The following is a 22,685-nucleotide window of genomic DNA, read 5'->3' on the forward strand; positions in this document are numbered from 1 at the left end:
GTCAACTACAGTAATTGTGAAAACATTTTACTATGGGAAAAGCTAACAGCTACTGTAGTTGTTCTGAAAGGTTTAAGCAGAGGGTTAACTCAGAGTTGATTCTATCTAAACCAAGACAATTGACAATCTAGCCGGGTTCATGATGTCATGTTTTCCCTAACTAGTCTGACTGTTGTTGGCCTAATGACACATTCTGGAATGTTGACAGTCTCAGAAGAGACACAAAAATCTAAATGAGCAATAAGCGCTCTTTGTCAAGCTGGCAGCAACTGCTATTTACACTCTAATTAGTTCCGACAAGGCCTGAACACAGATATTTTGGTGCTCTAAGAAATAACGTTTCCTTACGGTCTTGTAGTTGCTCTTCTTGCAAAGGCCCATAAAAGGATGAAAAGGGGGATGTGTGTGATTGCGCGTGCATACCTATGTGCCCTCATACGGGCAAGTGTGTCTGCGTTTTTGTGTTTATTGTAGTGGATGTGTGTGTGTCAGTCAGAGAGCGTCTTTGCTTTAAGAGCATGCAGTGCAAAAATTCCTCTATTAAATTAATCAATGTTGCTAATTAAACAGTCATTAGGAAGTTGAAAGTCATTAACATCACATCGGGGGGAAATGACTGCTGGGTAAACAGTTATTTAGAGAGAATGAATGACAGTCTAAATATACACTTCTGCATTGTTTCTGTGCTGCTGTGCTGTTTGTTCCTTCTTGGCTACCTGCCAAACTTTTCTCTTTTAATAACCGTTTAAACAAATTCTGTATTTAACAAGTTTACAAACGTCTTAGTTTTGTCATTCAACTTTTTCACCCCGGACATGGACCTGCAGGACTTCCTCCAGCCCAAAAAGCTAAGTAACATTATGCCTTCAAATTGCACTCGTTGTACTCGTAATATGCAGGAGAACATCGCCTTATGGTGACACAATCGTTAGGCAAGGGCAATGTAAGAATAGGAAAGGATGAAACAGTGTCTGTGCCACCAGTAACTACAAGTATTATTAATCAACCGGTTTTCCCCACTAAGCGACTTGTCGGAGTCAGAGCCCGAGCCCCGAACATTCTTGGGTCTCTCCTCCACCCGTTACGGGGTCTGAGCCGCCCAAGCCTCCCACCATTAACTCTGACAAATTATAAACCCTAGTCATTGGCAACTCAATTACCTGCAACATTAGACTTAAAAATAATCATCCAGCGATCATACATTGTTTACCAGGGGGCCGGGCCACCGACGTAAAGGCTGAGGCTAAAACTGGCGAGTGTTGAGAGTATAGGGATATTGTTATCCACGTAGGCACCAATAATGATAGGATGAAGGTCACCAAGTGCAACATAGCTTCAGTGTGCAACTTAGCCTGAAAGATGTGTTGGCATCAAGTAATTGTCTCTGGCCCCCTCCCAGTAAGGGGGAGTGATGAGCTCTACAGCAGACTCGCACAACTGTTTTCTGCCCCTCCCAAAAGATTGAATTTGTAGATAATTGGCCCTCTTTCTGGGACTTACCCACAAACAGGACCAAGTCTGGCCTGCTGAGGAGTGACGGACTCCATCCTAGCTGGAGGGGTGCTCTCATCTTATCTATCAACATAGACAGGGCTCTAACGACTCTAGCTCCACAATGAGATAGGGTGCAGGCTAGGCAGCTGTTAGCCAGCCTGCCATCTTAGTGGAGTTTTCCCCTACCACAGTCAGTGTAGTCAGCTCAGTTTTCCCCATTGAGACCATGTCTGTGCCTCGATCTTGATCGGGCAAAACTAAACATGATGGTGTTCGCAATAACAATGTCACTGGAATAAAAACCTCCTCCATTCCTATAATTTTTAAAAAGAGATTGTGATAATACCGCACATCTCAAAATAGGACTACTTAATGTTAGATCCCTCACTTCCAAGGCAGTCATAGTCAATGAACTAATCACTGATCATAAACTTGATGTGATTGGCCTGACTGAAACATGGCTTAAACCTGATGAATTCACTGCATTAAATGAAGCCTCTCCTCCTGGTTACACTAGTGACCATATCCCCGCGCATCCCTCAAAGGCTGAGGTGTTGCTAACATTTACGACAGAAATAAAATAAAAAAAATAATGACTGCGTTTTCATTTTTTGAGGTTCTAGCCAAGAAATCTATGCAGCCTACTCAATCACTTTTTATAGCTACTGTCTACAGGCCTCCTGGGCCTTATACAGCGTTCCTCACTGAGTTCCCTGAGTTCCCTGAATTCCTATCAGACCTTGTTGTCATAGCAGATAATATTATAATATTTGGTTACTTTAATATTCACACGGAGAAGGCCACAGACCCATCATCGACTGAGTGGGTTTGGTCCAACGTCTCGGGACCTATGCATTGCCACAATCATACCCTGGATCTAGTTTTGTTCCGTGGAATCAATATTGTGGATCTGAATGCTTTCTTCATAATCCTGGACTATCGGGTTACCATCTTATTAAGTTTGCAATCGCAACAAATCATTTGCTTTTACCCCAACAAAGAATTATCAAAAGCTGCGCTATAAGTTCTCTGACAATTCAAAGTTTCCTAGATGCCCTTCCAGACTCCCTTCCACCTACCCAAGGACGCTAGAGTACAAACATCAGTTAACCTCCTAACCAAGGATCTAAACTTAACTTTGCGTAATACCCTAGATGCAGTCGCACTGGTAAAAACCCCAAAAATTGTCATAAGAAACAAGCTCCCTGGTATACAAAAAATACCCGAGCCCTGAAGCAAGCTTCCAGAAAATTGGAACGGAAACTTGGAAGCCTTCCCATGCTTGGAAAGACAGTACTATGCAATATCGAAAGCCCTCACTGCTGCTTGATCAACCTACTTTCCAACCTGACTGAAGAGAATAAAACAATCCCAAATGTATTTTTGATACTGTCACAAAGCTATCTAAAAAACAGCATTCCCCAAGTGAGGATAACCTTCAATTCAGCAGTGATGAATTCATGAACTTCTTAGACGAAAAGATCATGATCATTTGAAAACAAATTACGGACTCCTCTTTGAATATGCGTATTTCTCCAAAACTCAGTTGTCCTGAGTCCGCACAGACCTGCCAGGACCTTGTATCAAGGCCTTGTTTTTTTATCCTGTATTTCTCGACACATTCACAAAAATAGTCATGGCCTCTAAACCTTGCAGCTGTCTACTTGACGCTATTTCAACTAAACTACTGAAGAGCTACTTCCTGTGCGTGGGCCTCCTATGTTAAACATAACAAACAGCTCCCTATCCTCTGGATGTGTACTAAACTCACCAAAAATGGCAGAACCGCACTTGTAAAGGTGGTAAATGACCTATCAATGGCGTCAGACCAAAGCTCTGCGTCTGTCCTCGTGCTCCTAGACCTTAGTGCGTCTTTCGGCTAAACCGGTCACCACATTATTTTGGAAAGATTGGAAACCATAATTGGTCTATGCAGGCCAGTTCTTGCCTGGTTTAGATCTTATCTGTCGGGAATAATATCAGTTCGTCTCTGTGGATGATTTGTCCTCTGACAAATCAATGGTAAGTTTTCTGTGTTCCTCAAGGTTCCGTTCTAAGACCACTATTGTTTTCACTATATATGCTACCTCTTGGTGATGTCATTCGGAAACACAATGTCAATGTTCACTGCTATGCAGACGACACACAGCTGTACATTTCAATGAAACATGGTGAAGCCCCAAAATAGCCTACCTTGGAAGTCTGTGTTTCAGACATAAGGAAGTGGATGATGGAAAATGTTTTACTTTTACTCAGACAAAACAGAGATGCTAGTTCTAGGTCACAAGAAACAAAGAGATTTGCTGTTGGATCTGACCATGAATCTTTTCCATCTTCGTAACATTGCAAAAATCTGAAACTTTCTATCCAAAAATGTATCCATGCTTTTGTCACTTCTAGATTAGACTACTGCAATGCTCTATTTTCCGGCTACCCGGATAAAGCACTAAATAAACTTCAGTTAGTGCTAAACATGGCTGCTAGAATCTTGACTAGAACCAACCATTATTTATCATATTACTCCAGTGCTAGCCTCTCTACACTGGTTTCCTGTAAAGGCTAGGGCTGATTTCAAGGTTCTACTGCTAACCTATAAGGCATTACATGGGCTTGCTCCTGTCTATCTCTCTAATTTGGTCCTGCCGTACATACCTACATGTACGCTACGGTCACAAGACGCAGTCCTCCTTATTGTCCCTAGAATTTCTAAGCAAACAGCTGGAGGCAGGGCTTTCTACTAGAGAGCTCAATTTTTATGGAATGGTCTGCCTATCCATGTGAGAGACGCAGACTTGGTCTCGACCTTTAAGTCTTTATTGAAGACTCATCTCTTCAGTAGGTCCTATGATTGATTGAGTGTAGTCTGGCCCAGGGGTGTGAAGGTGAACGGAAAGGCACTGGAGCAATGAACTGCCCTTGCTGTCTCTGCCTGGCCGGTTCCCCTCTCTCCACCAGGATTCTCTGCCTCTAACCCTATTACGGTGGCTGAGTCACTGGCTTACTGGTGCTCTTCCATCCCGTCCCAAGGAGGGGGTTGAGTGACTGACATGATCTTCCTGTCCGAATTTGGTGCCCCCCTCGGGTTCGTGCCATGGGGGAGATCTTTGTGGGCTATACTCAACCTTGTCTCAGGGTAGTAAGTTGGTGGTTTGAAGAGATCCCTCTAGTGGGTGGGGTTATATCCTGCCTGGTTGGCCCTGTCTGGGGGTATCGTCGGACGAGGCCACAGTGTCTCTCGGCCCCTCCTGTCTCAGCCTCTAGTATTTATGCTGCAATAGTTTGTCGGGAGGGCTAATTTCAGTCTGTTATGTCTGGAGTATTTCTTTTGTCTTATCCGGTGTCCTGTGTGAATTTAAGTATGCTCCCTCTAATTCTCTCTCTTCCTCTCCCTCCCCTCCCGGAGGACCTGAGCCCTAGGACCATGTCTCAGGACTACCTGGCCTGATGACTCCTTGCTATCCCCAGTCCACCTGGTCGTGCTGCTGCTCCAGTTTCAACTGTTCTGCCTGCGGTTATGGAACCCTGGCCTGTTCACCGGACGTGCTACTTTGTCCCGGACCTACTGTTTTCGACTGTCTCTCTCTTCCGCATCTGCTGTCTCTAACTCTGAATGCGAGGCTATGAAAAGCCAAGTGACATTTACTCCTGAGGTGCTGACCTGTTGCACCCTCTGCAAACACTGTGATTAACCCGGCACAGTCAGAAGAGGACTGGCCACCCCTCAGAGCCTGGTTACTCTCTAAGTTTCTTCCTAGGTTCCCGCCTTTCTAGGGAGTTTTTTCTAGCCACCGTGCTTCTACATCTGCATTGCTTGCAGTTTTAGGGGTTTTAGGCTGGGTGTCTGTACAGCACTTTGTGACATCGACTGATGTAAAAAGGGCTTTATAAATACATTTGATTGATTTATTGATGCTGGGTCGGCATGCCCTGAGCTCGTGAAGTGAGCGTTACTGGAGCGAAATTGGAGCGGTGAGAAGGCCGATGCTCCAGCCTTTGGGGAAACTCCAGTCAAATTGGGCACGCTCTACTCCTCTCTCCGCTCCAGCTCCGCTCTGCTCACATACTCTGGTGCAGAATGAACATTATGTGGCCAAAAACGAGGGCCTCAGGTAAAAAAAATGGCCGATGTGGGGGCCTCGAGGAGAAAAATAGACCAGTGTATGAGAAATGTCTGGGCTGATTTCTGGTCCCATTCCTTTGCTGCCTCATGGTTTTAATCAACCTGAACCCAGACAATAATTACTGATGCATTTGTCCTGTTTTCCTCTATACACAGCAGAATGGGATGGGATGGAGAAAACTGAGAGAAATCAGTGCTTGTGAAGTGTGTGAAGATAAAAGGTGTTATCTTTTTCTCTGCAGTTGCTGTGAGTCGTGATCCAATCGAGGTGCTACTGAAGGAATTTGTTGACTCCTGAACCCAGGGATAGTACACAATGCTTTTAACATTTTGAGAGAAAAATGTTGAATCCTGACCAAACACTCACTGATGTCAAAAGCTGTTGTTTTAGTAATAAATAACATTTTTCATTTACATATTCCTTTTAGTAATTTAGCAGACAATCTTATCCAGAGCGACTTACAGTTAGTGAATGAATGAATTAATCTTTAATAAATCAGTGTTAAGTGAAGGGAAGTCTGTTATCTTAGGAGAAAATGAAGATCTTTCTTGAGGATGAATGAGTAAAAGGAGGATATTCCAAGCGATCTTCCACAGACAGGTTTCTAAAAAGAAAAGAATAAAGGTAAAAGTTCCTCAACAGGATTACTGAAACCTTTCTTCTTTGTTCATTAAACCTCATGAAAAGCTTAACCAAACTTCCCAAAAATAAATATTACTTCAAATATAACCTTTCCAGTGTGTCACAAACTAGTTGAATCAACATTGTTTCCATATCATTTTAACAAATACATGAAATGTGATGACGTGGAAAACTTGGATTTGCACATTTTTTATTTTAACCCTAGATCCAATGGGATGGTTAAAATGTTATTTGGTTTTACTTTCAATTCACATTATTTGACAACTGTATCAAGTGTAAATCAAAACTAGGCATTGAACTGACATCTGTGCTCAGTGGGTAGTTCTTTCGATGTATTTTTTTCTGAAAGTCATTCATTACTGTAGTAAAAGAACTGTAGTACAGTATATACAGTGCCTGCAGAAAGTGATGAAAGTTGATTTATTCCACTTTTTGTGTTAAAAGTGAATAAAACCATTATCTCACCCATCTATAGTACACACAATGTCCCATAACGGCAAAGGTAAAACATGTTTTAGAAATGTTAGCACATTTATTGAAAATGAAACACAGAAACATTAAATTTACATAAGTATTCTCACCCCTGAGTCAATACTTTGTAGAAGCACCATTGGCAGAGATTACAGATGGGAGTCTTTCTGGGGGTCTCTCTAAGAGCTTTCCACATTGGATCATGTGTAAAGCTCTTAACATATAGACTATTATTATTTTTTAAATTATTAGCTCTGTCAAATTGGTTGTTGATCATTGCTAGACAACCATGTTCGGGTTTTGCCATAGATGTTTGCCTTTTCAATCTGTCAATTAGGTTAGTATTGTGTAGTAACTGCAATGTTGTTGAGCCATCCTCAGTTTTCTCCTATCACAGCCATTAAACTCTGTAACTGTTTTAAAGTCACCTCTGGCCTCATGGTGAAATCCCTGAGCGGTTTCCTTCCTCTCCGGCAACTGAGTTAGGAAGGATGCCTGTATCATTGTAGTGACTGGGTGTATTGATACACAATCCAAAGTGTAATAAATAACTTCACCATGCCCAAAGGGAATTCAATGTCTGCTTTTTTACCCATCTACCAATAGTTGCCCTTCTTTGCGAGGCATTGGAGAACTTCCCTGGTCTTTGTCTTTCAATCTGTGTTTGAAATTCATTGTGTGACTGAGTGACCTTACAGATACTTGTATATGTGTGGGGTACAGAGATAGGGTGGTAGTCATTCAAAAATGATGTTAAACGCTATCAGTGTTGTGATGTAAAGTGCATTGCACGTAGAATTAAAAAGGTATTGTCGGATATTATTCATCCTAATCAGACAGGTTTTTTACATGGATGATACACTGGAGGTAAAATAAGACAAGTAGTAACCCTAGGTGTAAAATATTAAATAATGGCTACTTCTTAGAAAGTTTTAAACTGTCAAGAGGAATAAAACAAGGTTGTTCACTATCGGCATGTCTATTTATTATGGCCATCGAAATGGCCATAAAATCAGATCCAACAATAATATCAAGGGCTTAGAAATCCAGGGCTTAAAATCAAAGGTGTCATTGTATGCTGATGATTAAAGTTTTGGATTCCTCCACAGCCTCATAGATGAACTAATTATGATAAAAGTCAAACCCTGATCTGTTTCACCTGTCTTTGTGCTTCTCTCCACCCCTCTCCAGGTCTCGCCCATCTTCCCCATTATCCCCTGTGTATTTATACCTGTGTTCTCTGTTTGTCTGTTGCCAGTTCATTTTGTTTCATGAAACCTACCAGCGTTTGTTCCCCCTGCTCCTACAGCACAGCTGACTGCTCTTTGCAACGTTATTGCGTTGGCCAAATGTTACAAAGTAGCGAGGTACGGTGCCAGCTGTCAGAGTCAGATACATGCTTATGGCTGAAAACAGTCCCATAACTTTGGGGCTGTAGAACTTATTCAACAAGCTGGCAAACTAGCTACCGTAGGGATATTCAAACCAGCTCACACTATGCTGCTAGCTGGAGCAAGTTTAGTCAACTGGTCGACCATTGTTTGCCGTAGTAGCCAGTGTGTCATAGCTACCGAGAGCTGAGTGATTTTAATAATTAGGAACTAGTGTTAGGCGGATGAGAAAAATCAACCATATAAAATTCCCTACAAGACAGATTGGTTGAGGGAAGAGCTTTGCGTAGGAGTGACGCCATCTGACGTGAGACAATGATGGAACCCGGTGTTTGCTTTACACTGCTCTTCCCCACCCTATGTAGGCTAATTTGTCCAACTGTAAACTCCCATCTGTGCAGGACTGATATCCCCTAAGCTTCCTGTCCTGATTTAAGTCACTTTCAGGAATCCTCCTGAAAGAAGAGAAGAAGTCCTGATTTGGAGGCTGTTATCACTGCTTTAATGCAAACACCAATTTAGGTCTGGTTGGTTGGCAGCACAACGGCGGGTGTTTGCAGTAGAGTGCAGCAGAGCGGTGAATTGCGAAGCTTGAGAGGTAAAGTGTGTTATAATGATGATTAAATAATTATCCACCTCAGGCCTTCTCTAGGCTACACAGCTGGGTTGCAGGGCAGAGGTACTCCAACGATGAGGAAAATAATGTTAATTCACAGAAGAAGGAAAGACATTTAGTTACTGACAGTGAGATTTTCTGCTTGGTGTGCTGCTCCTTCGTTCTATATTGTGTCAGCAGGGTAAAACTTAGAGACAACGATCGCTAAAAGACAACAGAAATCAATGCTAACAGTTCTGAAGTTTGTGTGTGTGCATGTGTTAGAAGAGGACAGTTGTGTGTTGCGTTGGCTGCTCGGTGGGAGGTGTAGGTTGACTAGTGGAAAAGGCCAACCCTCTCTCTTGTCTCTCAGGACAAAATGTCACAGGTGTGATTAATTTAAAAGGCGCCCAAGTGTGTTATCTTCCCATCTTCCACTAGCCATCGCAGAAGCCCAAAAGGTTAGTGTCCCTGCCCCTTCCTCCCTCACCCAGACATTTCCCATCTATTCCTGTCTCAACGACCCACTCTCCATTAGGTTAATGGTTCCTTGCTGACGGCGGCCATATTTCTGGTCAGCTAAAGGCAACAGAAAGGAGTGATAGCAGGAAGGTGATGAATAGGCACTGTACAGGGATTCCATAAGAATCTACAAATCAACAGTCTTCTTCTGTGATGTAACAATGGTTACTTAGTAATGGTGACCTGAGCTAGCTAATCCCCCTTGAAACAAGTTGCAATGAGGATATGCACTGAGTGTACAAAACATTAAGGACACCTGCTCTTTCCATGACATATGCTGACCAAGTGAATCCAGGGGAAAGCTATGATCCCTTATTGATGTCACTTGTTCAATCCCCTTCAATCCTTGTAGATGAAGGGGAGGAGACAGGTTAAAGAAATATTTTTTAGCCTTGAGACAATTGAGACAAATCACATCAAATTTTATCAAATCAAATTCTATTGGTCACATACACATGGTTAGCAGATGTTATTGTGAGTGTAGCAAAATGCTTATGCTTCTAGATCCGACAGTGCAGCAGTATCTAACAGGTAATATCTAACAATTCCACAACAAAACCTAATATCTAACAATTCCACAACAAAACCTAATACACACAATCTAGTAAAGGAATGGGAGGAGAATATATAAGTATAAAATATATGGATGAGCAGTGACAGAGCAGCTAAGATGCAATAGATAGTAAAGAATAGATAGTGAAGGATACAGTATACATATGAGATGAGTAATGCGAGATATGTAAACATTCTTAAAGTGACATTATTAAAGTAACTAGTGATCCATTTATTAAAGTGGCCAATGATATCAAGTCTGTAGGTAGGCAGCCACCTCTTTGTGCTAGTGGTGGCTGTTTAACAATCTGATGGTCTTGAGATAGAAGCTTGAGATAGACATGGATTGTGCATGTGTGCCATTCAGCAGGTGAATGGGCAAGACAAAAAATGTCAGTGCCTTTGAACGGGGTACAGTAGTAGGTGCCAGGCGCATCGGTTTGTGTCAAGAACTGCAACGCTACTGGGTTTTTCACGCTCAACAATTTCCCCTGTGTATCAAGAATGGTCCACCACCCAAAGGACATCCAGCCAACTTGATGCAACTGTGGGATGCACTGGAGTCAACATGGGCCAGCATCCCTGTGGAACGCTTTCCACACCTTGTAGAGGCCCTGACAAATTGAGGCTGTTCTGAGGGCAAAAGAGGGGCTGCAGCTCAATATTATGAAGGTGTCCTTGATGTTTTGTGCACAAAGTGTATATTTATGAACATATTCTAGTTGACATGTCACCTTTCCTGAGACTTAGAGATGCTTAAATTATGACATTTTCTGAGCATAAACTTAACAAATGTGAACTATGCCTTTAAGTCAACTGTCGCCACGACAACCACGACAGCCCAGCTTTTTTGGGTCAGAGGTATCAAACCGTTTTCTTGAAGTGCGAATAGACTACTACTGTGAGCATTGTATCGAATCCATGAACAAGTTGATACATGCTTCAGCAGCAGGACTGAAATGAAGATCCTCAGAATGGCAACCTCCCAGTGAGCACAAGACCATCAAAAGTATTTTCAACCAAAAATACATATATTTATAACATTTCTCATATGGCTATCTAGGCATGACCTAGAGAGGACTTAGAGACATGCATCCTCATTTCAATGTTTCATGACCTCAAATTGATTTATATAGCTAAACATATAGTTTCCTCATGTCGACCTTGTTCCAGACGGTTGGGTTGGAGTGTGGTAAACCGTCTGTCTCTTATCTACCCCTTGATGGGGGCTTCCCTCATTTAAATATCCGACTCAGAAAAAGAAAACGCTATGATTTGCTTTGCACAATTGAATTTGAATAACATTAGCACCAATACATAGCCTTGAACTACAGAAATATGGCTTTTGATCTTGCTTATTACTCTGAGAATTATGATGCAAAGTTTCAGAGCCATTCTTCCTCCTGCAAAACACAGTCGGAAAACGTCTTCCTCAAAATTATTCAAAGTAGAGACAGCAAACTGCTGAAAGGTAGCAAATGGAAAATAGATTGTGAATCGTATAATTACATGACTGCTACGACTAGTGTTGCTTCTGTTGCCAGGGACGTTACAGTAAAACACTATGTCTTACCTTTCAATGGACCTAGGATAAATGGATAGATGGACAAAAGGGAGGATGAGGGGAAAGGGGCTCTCAAGCTACTGCTTTTCTCCGAACTCACAATAAGACATTGATCACAAAGCTATGTGAATCAGCCAAGCGGGAGACATTTTGTTGGACGATGACATCTCAGTCAAACCCGATAACCGTCTCTTCCCAGTTCCCACGTGGGACTGAGCTCAATGAGGGGAGAATGGTGCCATTAGTCCCACATACGTACACAAATCCCAGGAGTCATAGCACTGACGAGCCTGGCGTTCTAGCTCACGCCTTGCAATGTCCTTCAGAACTGGCCAGCGGGTAAAAAGAATCAGATGACTCCTCCTCTCCACTCCTCTTCCCCTCTCCTCCAGGCAGGTCACACGTGATACAAGTCAGTATTCGACGGCCATCCATGTCTGAGGACGTTGGGAGATGACGTGGAAACCGGCCACTAGGGGCAACAGTGAGCACTGTTACGTTCAAGTAGGTTTGGGTTTTGCTAGGGCATTGTGGACATTGATGGCGGATGGCTGTAAGCATCTGCCTGTGGTTCCAAGGATTGCATGTTTGAATCCAGACAGTTGTTTTTTTTTTGTTTTTTTTAAGCCTATCCCAAACCTTAACTCTTACCATTCTGAGTTAATGCCTAACCTTAATAATTTAGAGTTAATGCCTGAACTTAAACTTGGAACGATACAGAGAAGTAACCAAACACTTCAAAATTTCACGTTTTAGAAACATGGATGAACGTCTAATTCTGACTTGAGACTGTGAGAGCTCGAAGCTCTTCTCTTCTCTCCTTTAATCTTCTCTTCACCTCTCGTCTCCTCTCCATTCCTCTTCTCCTCTCCCATCTTCTCCTCTCCATTCATCCTCTCCTGTCTCTTCCTCTTCTCCTCTAATCCACTCTCCTCCTCTCTTAAACCTTGCCTTGCGGTTATCATCATCATAATTCCATAAGATAACCTATGGAGAAGATGACACATTGGTAATTGACCAGCTGATGTGTGTGTACACTATAAAGCCAATCCATGAACTCTGGGTAAGAGTTTACTGCCTCCCTCATATTCTCTGTCATCAGTACCACGTTACAGGCTCCCGTAGGGCTCGCACACAGACACACACACCGTCAGGATATAGAAATGTACCTATCCCCTTTATTACCAACCATTTGGCATCAGTAGCATTTGTTACACTGTGCCTTTTACAGAGCAGTAAATCATTGTGGATTTGATGCAGTGTGCATGCCAGGATTGAAATGTAATTGGCTATTGCTTTTGCCAAATTAACAGAGCGAAGCCCATGAAGAAAACATTTCTATCTTGTTCGTTTGGGCCCCTCGTGGTTTTTACGCGGTAGATATTCCGGGAAACGTCGTCATGGCGATAACCAGTCGTCATGCCCAGGCCTTGATTGGTTCTGTCATCTAATCATGTGACTTGTTCTGTTTCAGAATCTGAATGAGCCATTATAACCGACAGATCAGCGAGCGAGAGAGAGAGAGAAAAGGACTCAATAGCTGGGAGACCTTATGACATCACAGTTCCCTCAGGCTGATTAATGGATCATCAGATCAGCCATCGTTGGGTTCTGCCTAGCAAGACTCTCTGGCCCTAAGTCCACCCCTGAAGGAGAAACGAAGAGTAAAAAAAGAAAGGGAAAGAGCAGAGAGAAGGAGATGAGGAGAAAGGGAAGGAGATGAGGAGAAAGGGAAGGAGAGAAGCTTGGGATGAGAGGAGGGCGTCAGCAGAAGAGGAGAAGAGGATGAGAAGAGAGGAGATGAGGGGGGAAAATAGAACAGGAGGAGAGGAGGCAAGCAGAGATAGAAGAGAGTAAGAGGAGACAGGGAAAGACATGTATAAAGGGAGAGATGGAGACAACAGGAGAGTTGAAGAAAGGAGGAAGAGAGTACAAGGAAGCAGGAAAAGATAGAAGAGAAGACAGGCATAGAGCATCCCAAATCAACCCCACCACTCAGACACAGGAAATGGGGAACACGCGATAACACAAGTGCCACCGAAAGAGTCCTCATAGTGATTACGTGATTCCTATCACTTAATTAAACAACAAAGTACATTAATGCAATTAACTCTAACTTCCACTTTATGGGCCTACCAAATTATTAAAAGAGTTAAGGAGCTTCGATCGAAAATACATGTTGAGGAAACTCATATCTGATTTAAGTTAATACGTTTAAGAGTTAACTTTAGGACAAGCTTCAAGTGAGTTGGGAGTTGTTCTTTTTTTGTTGAATCACAAGCTTAATGTAGTCATTGGTGCAAGCAATATGGGACCAAATAGGCCTACTAACCTTTAGACTACTTTAACAAACTTTAAGTGAATTTGTTCAAGTACATATGATTTCTTCAAATGAGGGGACTAGATACATAAAGCGCTTTTATGTTGAAATAGTAAAACAGATATGTATGAAAATTCCCTCAAAGAAAAGGTGACATTTTGTACTATTGTGTCATGATAATTTGATCTCAAATCCAAAATGCTGGAGTATAGAGGTGCATTTTTAATTTTAGCTTCACTGTCCAAATATGGTGAAGAATACGGCATCCATATTAGGAAATCATCGCGCAATCCTCCCTGGCGACTTCCTGATATCGACGCCGTAAACCTAGCATTGGTCATATGTCTCATTGTAGCTATCAGTGCCAGCAGGGGATAGGGCGAGGGTGTTGACGCAAGACATGCTGCACCTGTCGACACACAGAGACACCTGTTGACACAGAACACCACCCCCTCATTTGGCCCAGCTAACCCCACTAATGGTGCACAGGTGGTGGGGGCATAACGAGTGATGGGGAGAGGAGGAGAGGAGTGGAGGAGGAAGAAGAAGTGTGATAGAGAGATTAGATTAGTCCCAGTAATCTGAAAATGGAGAGTTAAACTCTGCTGCTCAGAGCTTGAGACAAATGTGCTTGATTTGATGAGCGCATTGGACCAAATTTGAACAATGGGTGAATTCCGTATGTACCCAGTATCTGTCAGTTTTCACAGAGAAGAGAGAAGAGGTCAGGGAAGAGAGGACATGAGAGAGGAAGGGGAGAAAGAAGAACAGGATGAGAGTAGAGGAGAAGAAAAACGTACCTGGGGAGAGAAGAGGAGAGACGTACAGAGGAGAGAAGAGAGAGTGGTAGGAAGGAGAGAGGGATGATGAAGAGGAAGGAAGGATAAAGAGCAGTAGAAAGAGATAATGGAGGGGGAAAGGAGAGCAGAGGAAGAAGGGAACGGAAAGGAGAGAGACAGCCCTCTGATGATGAGTGGGGATTGGGGCTGGTAAGGGGGTAAGGGGAAAGGAAGGGGCACTAATTGGGGTCAGAAGCATTAGTTGTGGATTTGAAGAGGCGGCAGGAGGGCGAGGCCTGTCGGACAGAGCCGTCACAGTGAAAGGGATTGTGGGAAACTAGCCTTGAGGTCTGTCAGAGCTGTGATGAGAAAACGGACTCAAGGATAGCTGACTCAGACCATCGACTGTAGTTTAGCTACCGACTGGGTTTTATTATTCTCAAAAAAGGTAACGTAAACTTTACTTTATGTTTCTAGGACAGTGACACACACAGACACACACCAAACTATATCTCAGACTCACACAAACAATTATCTCTGTCAGACAGAGAGACATACACTCTCGGCACCACACACACACACTCCCTCTCTCTCTCTCTGTCACACATACACACGTTGTCCTTCCTTCCTGTCCTTATCGAAGCGACAGGAAGTGATTGCTCTCTTATCTCTAAGAGTTCCCTGAACAGCTGGATCACTGTCCGTGTCCGACTCCACATGCACACACACACACGCAGGCAGACGCAGGCACACACTCATACAGGCACACACAGGTTAGGAGGTACGAGGCCACACACAGTGCCTGTGTGGAACAGCTTACCTGAGTTTGGCGAGCAGACAGAGTTTGATATGAAGTTTAATCCTCTTTATTCTCCAAGCGTGAAGATTACCGTGGGATGGCGGTGGAGGGAGGAGGCAGGAGATTTACAGTATGTCACGACAAAACTGGGTTGGGCTGGGTTCAGGAGAAACTTTCAAATTAACTACCAAGGGTGTTGTGGACTTTAGATTTCAACATTTGTAATGACATTTCACTATTCAAATAGTAGATAGTAAAAACAATACAATAATGGGTTTATTTCTATTGTTTATCTCTCTCTCCATCCCTCTCCCTCCTCTCTTGCTGTTCTCCCACCTACCTGTTCCCTCTCTCTCCCTCCATCTCTCTGTCAGAGCACGGCTCCAGTCTAAGTTGTGACGTGTGAGCAGGATGTGGCAGGCTGGCGAGTCGATTTGGCAGTCTAGGGAATCGATACGGAAGATCAATCGGATGTCGATGCTGTCTTATCACTGTCTGTCTCATCCTACCACACACACACACACACACACACACACACCTTACCTCCTCTGACAGAAGTCATGTTGAGTGTCGCTCCTCCTCCTGATACCACAAACACACAAACACACACACACAGCCCCTAAAAATAAACGATCAATCTTGCTCCTTGATGCGTGGCTGGCTGGCTGACAAAAGGAGGAGAAGAGCAGGTGTCCTCTGCTTGTTCCTTATTGTTACCTGCCTACAATGGTGGTGTACATGACAGAGTTACAATAATTATTCCCCTGTGTGTTTCCTCCTAAGACTGGTCAGGTTTACCTTCTGGTGTGAGACCTGAAACGAGGCCTCTCGTTTTCTCAGTGAAGATAAAGGAACTTTCTCTTTTCGTTAAGTGTGTGTCCATAACTCTGACAGTGATCCTCCACTCACATCCCTTTAACCCCACTGTTAGCTGCTGTATGAGACCAATACTGTATGTGCTGTTCAAAATACTGGTTGCATCCGAAATGGCACCCTATTCCCTAATATAGTGCACTACCTTTGACGAGAGGCCCATGGGCCCTGGTAAAAAAAAATTGTGCACTATAGGGTATAGGGTGCCATTTCAGACACAAATACTGACTCATGCTGATTGTAACATCCTGCTAGGCCAGAGGTCACACTGTTACTATGGATACGTAATGTACAGTATGTCAAGGTTGCTCATCAAGATGGTTGAATTAACAGGTCAATTTGATAATCAGGTCGTTGTGAATTTTCTTTATTAAACACAAACTGGGTGACAATAGAGAGAATATAACAGTGTAATTATGATTTTATTCACCTCAGGATCATTTTCTTTTTATTATGCAAACTACAGACAGAGCATTATCACTTTGAGATACTACATCCCACATAAAACAGTAGCCTATGTTCATTTTCAAAATTGTGAATTTAATCTAATAAAGTGCAGCTTTCAGGAAAGTTAAATTGATGAAGATGCATGCTATTATGTAAAAATAAATAATCCCCAAATTACTAACCTTAGCTCGAGAAACCAATTTTCCTGCTGGCGGGAAAGGAGACCTAGCCTGAGTAGCAGTATCTTTAGCTAGCATAGTTGCTGATTGGAAACAACATTCATATTTTCCATGACAATGTTATAGAACACGGGGTGCACACAACATTTGGTAATATATGGAATTTCAAGAACAACAAACACTACTGTTACGACCTGCTGTGGTCATTCTCTTCTGAGATGGCAGTGTCAATGCAAGACCAATACTGTATGGTCTTACCGTGCTTCTACATCTGCATTGCTTGCTGTTTGGGGTTTTAGGCTGCGTTTCTGTACAGCACTTTGATATATCAGCTGATGTAAGAAGGGATTTATAAATACATTTGATTGATTGGATTGAAGATGTTGTTCAAAGTGGCTAGAGAGGACTCCGTAATGAGAGAGAGAAATAATGATACAGAAAATATTAGCCTACAAGATTCAAAGTTTGCTTCAGTTACAACCCATTAAAAGGGCAATCTGCAGGTGCTACATACATTTTGTTCACTTATGAATTAATTAAATGTGCCCATTGATTCTTGAAGAATATAACTTATAAATGCCTCATGAGCTTAGTTCAGCTGTTCTCATCGACGGGGCCGTAGTGGAGCAGGTTGAGAGCTTCAAGTTCCTTGGTGTCCACATCACCAACAAACTATCATGGTCCAAAACACACCAAGACAGTCATGAAGAGGGCAGGACAAAGCCTATTCCCCCTCAAGAGACTGAAAAGATTTGTCATGGGTCCTCAAAAAGTTCTACAGCTGCACCAGTTCTTATTCTTATTTTTAACTGCATTGTTGGTTTGGGGCTCGTAAGTAAACATTTCACTGTAAGATCTACATCTGTTGTGTTCGACGCATGTGACTAATACAATTTGATTTGAAATATTGATATAATAACCATCATATCGAAGTAAACTTGAAGTCACGCAATGATATGGTGTGTGGTCCTCCCACTATGACTCTGGAAACCATGCAGTTTATTAGGCTACATCATAAGTTAGGATGAACTTCACAGGGTGGTGAAAGTATACGGTGATGAGCTTGATGCTCCTTTCTGATAACTATCCAGGGTCTTATTCTGGTGACATGATGATCGATGCTTGACTGCTGTTGACAAATAAAAAATATTCTCGCTCTTATTAATAATATTCTCATCATGTAAACTATCCTTCTCCCACAGCCTACCTTCACAGTCTACCCCACACAGTCTACCCCACACAGTCTACCCCACACAGTCTACCCCACACAGTCTACCCCACACAGTCTACCCCACACAGTCTACCCCACACAGTCTACCCCACACAGTCTACCCCACACAGTCTACCCCACACAGTCTACCCCACACAGCCTACCCCACACAGCCTACCCAACACAGCCTACCCAACACAGCCTACCCAACACAGCCTACCCAACACAGCCTACCCAACACAGCCTACCCAACACAGCCTACCCACACTGTACCTGCGATTTGATTTGATTTGAGCTGTTGGCTAGAGTGCACGTGCATTTTGTGTGCACTACGTTATCACACACTGATTTTCCACCAAGTCCGTTTGGTGGAACACACCACTGGTGGGAAAACATATTTTCTTTATGCAGATTTTAGGATAATTGCATGAACATCTGTCAGCAATTGGATGGAAACTTAGTTACTGACAGCAAGAGTCCTGAGACCCCCATGACAAAATCAACAGTACAAAACCAAAGATATTTATCTGTTTTATGTTTTGATCTTGTGTTATCGTGCTAACTATAAACTTTTATACTAAGATGTGTAAATCCCCCCCAATTCGATGTGGTCAAAACAGCAGCTTGTGTAATGTAGTAACACATGCTGTCCACATCATGGAAAGTAGTATAATATACATTCATTAGATATAGCAAAATAATGAAATATCTTAGTTTAGGATGATAGTAAATTAAGCAAATTCACAGATTTTTACAATAATCACATATATTTGTTACTGGTTTAATCATTTAGAGAGTTTTTTTTTTTCTTATGCGCAATTTAACCAGGAGCTTTAAGAAAGAGTTTCCATAATGACTGTGTAGAAGCCCATTCATTCGCCCTCCCTACTCTAGTTGTGCTGTTCCACTGTTACGGAGGTTTCACTGGTAAGACTCTTAGTGAATGTGAGAAAGTAGACCAATTAAAGTAAAAGAATGGAAAGACTCTTTCAGTGAAAGTGTGTGTTGATGTGTGTAGGTGTGTGTTGTTATCAGGGTCAGAGAATGACAGCTTTCCTCTGTCCCTGTTCAGTTGTACTCTGACCCTCTGAGGAGCTCTCTGTTTCAGTGTGAAACAAATATGGCATGTATCCATCATTACACCACTGTATTCCACACATTCTAACCCAGTCACCATGTCCTTCCCTGGAGACAGACTCTGGGGCCACACCTACAGCAAAGAATTGAATATCTCCAACCTCAATGTCCCAGCTGTGTGTCCCTGAGTTAAAGCCCTCTGAGCCCAGGACAAAGTGAGATTTATCAAACCTCTCTGGGTTGTCAGGTAACTTCTGTGTCACTCCAATGCATCTCATACTGGTCAGATCATCAGAGAGGAGGAGACCTGGGTGACCAGTGTTGGGGTCCAGAATCACAGGACCTAAAGAGATAGAACGGAAACATAGTATGACTAAAACTAAAACTAAAAGGACATTTCATATGATGTTTATTTTTTAATAACTACTTTTATGCTATGATTAACATAATACATTGCATATTTTCCAATCCAATTATAAATGTGCATATCCATGACTGTCTAGTTCTGTTTGTTTCTTTGGTACAAATATATAATCATCAATTTTATTTGTATAATCATAACACAATACTCACTGTACTGAACAATGTCATGCATCTTCTCCCAGACTCTGAACTTCAGGTTGCCCAGGTGTTTGGCCACATCTATCAGCGCTCCTGAGACCAGCTGTGGATCTGGCAGTGTGGATTCGGCTCTGTAATAACATTGAAGACTCAGTGCTGTTGTGCGGTTGGGTTCAGATTCAGAACCACAGAGAAGAGACACAGGAGGGAGATGACTTACCTTTTCGCCGTGGCTGTGTAGTTCTGCAGAAGGATAGAGGGTTGTCAACGTTACCAATCAATTTATCATACAATCATGTCTACAAAGGACAAATATGTTGGTTCTTACTTGTAGAAATTAGATGTCTTCAGCTCCGAGCTCCTCCTGTATGGCTCGGAATGTGTCTGAAAGGCATGATATCTCTTTACTCATCTCCTCAATCTTCTTCTTCATCCGATGACTCTTCTGCTCCTCTTCCTCCCTCATAGCAGCTATCCTGGCTGCCTCTTCCTCTCGTAGAAACTGGTGAAGCTTCTCAAACTCCTTCTTAACTTGCTTTTCTGTAGTCTGGGCCTGGCTCTGGATACAGTGAGAGGAATACGTGGGTAACTGTTTATTCACACACTTGGTGAATTAAATATATACAAAATACTGCATACTAGCAGCATTCCGTAGTCTAACCTTTATGTGTTCTGCTGTTCTATCACATGTTACTTTAACTATGTTAAAGATCTTTAGCTTCTCTTGTAAGGGTTGCAGTGCAGTCTTGAGTTCCTCCTGCAACAAAATAACACAGTAGTTAGCTCAACCGCCCCGCGGGACACCCACCGATCCTGTAGAGGTTAATGTCAGGGGTGCATATTAACACAGTCCACAAGGTTGTTAGTCCTTCCGATTTTGTTTCTGCATGACACTGATTAATTAATGTTATCAATAGGCTACCTAGGAAATCAATAGCCTTCCAAGACAGGTGTTGTGCACCCCTGGTCTGTATCTGGATAGTGTGGAGTAGCAGGGCTACGTTTTACAACTTCGGATCAGGTGATCTATTTCGTAGATTCAAGTGGCATTTGTTTACTATTCTGACACTGATTTAGCTCGTTTATACTTCTACTTAAATCCACACAATAGGAAACTTACACAGCAGGCTGAACCACCACTGACTATAGGTACTAGATCATGTGGGTTTCATTTCTAGCACACCCAGTTTGTAGATCAGTATACCAGATTCTATTGGTCCTTTTATAAACTGGGTGGTTGGAGCCCTGAATGCTGATTGGCTGACATCCGTGATATTTCAGACCGTATACCACGGATATGACAAAAAATGTATTTTTACTGCTCTAATTATGTTGCTAACCAGTTTATAATAACAATAAGGCACCTCGGTGGTTTGTGGTATATGGCCAATATACCACGGCTAAGGGCTGTATCCAGGCACTCTGTGTTGCGTTGTGCATAAGAATCAAATCAAAGTTTATTTGTCACGTGTGCCGAATACAACAGGTGTAGTAGACCTTACAGTGAAACCAATGGTGCCAAAAAAAAGGTATGTGTGTGTGTGTGTGTAGGTAAGTAAAGAAATAAAACAACAGTAAAAAGACATTTGAAAAAATAATAGCAAGGCTATATACAGACACCTGTTAGTCAGGCTTATTGAGGTAGTATGTACATGTAGGTATCATGTGGCTGGGGTCTTTGACAATTTTTAGGGCCTTCCTCTGACACTGCCTGGTGTAGAGGTCCTGGATGGCAGGCAGCTTTGCCCCAGTGATGTACTGGGCCGTACGCACTACCCTCTGAAGTGCCTTGCGGTCGGAGGCCGAGCAATTGCCGTACCAGGCAGTGATGCAACCGGTCAGGATGCTCTCGATGTTGCAGCTGTAGAACCTTTTGACGATCTCAGGACCCATGCCAAATCTTTTCAGTTTCCTGAGGGGGAATAGGCTTTGTCGTGCCCTCTTCACGACTGTCTTGGTGTGTTTGGCCCAATCTAGTTTGTTGTTGATGTGGACACCAAGGAATTTGAAGCTCTCAACCTGAACAGCCCTTAGCCATGGTATATTGGCCATATACCACACCCCCTCGTGCCTTATTGCTTAAATAAATTCTCATATATGTCCTTATAGGTCCATATATTAGTTCCTTTTATATCCTCATATAGGTCCTTATATCCTCATATAGGTCCTTATATCCTCATATATGTCCTTATAAGTCCCTATATTAGTTTCTTATATACCCTCATATAGGTCCTTATATCCTCATTATATACAGTATACCCTCATTCTGAATGATTAGGTATGTCCTCACAGTTACTTTCTCACCTTATAATCCTGTGCAGCTTCATCTATGGGACAGAAGGTGTGGTTTTTGTGTTTTCTGGAAGTCTGACACACAAAGCAGACAGGCTGTTTGTCGTCCAGACAGAAGAGTTTGAGTTTCTCGCTGTGCTTACTGCAGAGCAGCTCGGACCCTGCTGAGAGCTCTCTGACACCTTTCCTCTAAGGCATCACACAGGTTCTTTAAAACCAGAGGCTCGTTGCTCAGAGACTCGTGTTTTGATGGTCTGCATATAGGACATTCCTGAGTTTCCATTCCTTTCCAGCATTGCTGCAGACAGGATTTACAGAAGTTGTGGCTACACGACAGGAGCACAGGATCAACGAAGATGTCCATGCACACAGGACAAGAGTGATCCTCCTCTAGGAGAAACGATCTGGAAGCCATTTTCTCTGTCTTTAAAGGCTTCTGAGGTTATTACAAATCTACTTTCACTTTTATGTTGTATACTGTACCGAAGTCAGCAACATTCCAATGTTAGAGTTTAGATTAAAGCTTTGTAATGGTTCCCCTCTGCTATGGTCTCTTACCCGCTGTGATTATTATAGATCTTGTCTTCAGGTCTAAACAGGTAAATGAACAGCACGGCATGAATGTCAGTGTTGTACTGCACTGAACCCTGAACATGTAACTACTTCCTGTGTTTCTGAAAAGGGTAGAGGGTGGAGCTATTGGGAAACTATTATCAGCTACCTTTGATTTATTTCAGAGAGAAAGATAACATGTAAGAGAGTGCAGGAGAGAGAGAGGGAGACAATTGTATAAGCC

The 22,685-nt window shown here is 42.6% G+C and overlaps 1 pseudogene; it reads right to left on the reverse strand.

The window, feature by feature from the left end:
* Positions 1-18,209: 18,209 nt before the first annotated feature.
* On the reverse strand, positions 18,210-22,456 carry LOC120059764 (annotated as a pseudogene).
* Between the last annotated feature and the right edge of the window lie 229 nt (positions 22,457-22,685).

The sequence above is a fragment of the Salvelinus namaycush genome, chromosome 15, assembly GCF_016432855.1.
Source record: "Salvelinus namaycush isolate Seneca chromosome 15, SaNama_1.0, whole genome shotgun sequence".
Classification (NCBI taxonomy): domain Eukaryota; kingdom Metazoa; phylum Chordata; class Actinopteri; order Salmoniformes; family Salmonidae; genus Salvelinus; species Salvelinus namaycush.